Raw genomic sequence first — 1,077 nt, 5'->3', positions numbered from 1 at the left:
TTATAGATTCCAAACATCCAGATTATGTATACAGGCTTGATAAAGCACTTTATGGACTTAAGCAAGCTCCTAGAGCATGGTATGAGACTTTAGCTCAGTTTCTTCTGGAAAGTGGATTCAATATAGGAACAATAGACAAAACACAGTTCTACCTCAACCATGGAAAGGACTTACTTCTGGTCCAGATTTATGTTGATGATATCATTTTTGGGTCTACAAATGACAGACTTTGCAAGAAGTTTGCCAAACTGATGCAGTCAAGGTATCAGATGAGTATGATGGGGGAACTTAGCTATTTTCTGGGCCTTCAAGTCAAGCAGAATGAAGAAGGCACTTTTATTTGTCAAACTAAGTACACCAGAAACTTGCTGAAGAAATTTTGAATGCAAGATTGTTCAAGTGCATCCACTCCCATGGCCACTACAACAAAACTGGATAAGGATACTGGTAAATCAGTAGATGTTACTGATTACAGAGGTATGATTGGCTCTCTACTCTATCTAACTGCTAGTAGACCTGATATCATGTATGCTACATGTCTTTGTGCAAGATTTCAAGCAGATCCAAGAGAACCTCACTTAACAGCTGTGAAAAGAATTTTCAAGTATCTTAAAGGAACAGCTGATCTGGGATTGTGGTATCTTAGAGAATTGGATTTTAAACTAATAGGTTACTCAGATGCAGATTTTGCAGGTTGCAAAATTGACAGGAAAAGCACAAGTGGAAGCTGCCAATTTCTTGGAGGCAGATTGGTTTCTTGGTTCAACAAGAAACAAAAGTCAATTTCCACATCAACTGCAGAAGCAGAGTATATTGCTGTAGGAAGCTGTTGTGCACTGATTCTTTGGATGAAGAATCAGTTACTGGATTATGGGTTAACATATTTCAAAATCCCTATTTACTGTGATAATCATAGTGCTATTGCTATGACAGGTAATCCAGTTCAACACTCTATGACAAAGCACATCAGCATCAGGTATCACTTCATCAGGGAACATGTGGATGAAGGTACAGTGGAATTGCACTTTGTTCCAACAGATCAATAACTAGCAGATATCTTCACAAAACCATTGTGTG

Source organism: Apium graveolens, unplaced genomic scaffold (genome assembly GCF_009905375.1).
Source record: "Apium graveolens cultivar Ventura unplaced genomic scaffold, ASM990537v1 ctg3151, whole genome shotgun sequence".
Classification (NCBI taxonomy): Eukaryota; Viridiplantae; Streptophyta; class Magnoliopsida; order Apiales; family Apiaceae; genus Apium; species Apium graveolens.
This window is presented reverse-complemented; position numbering follows the sequence as displayed.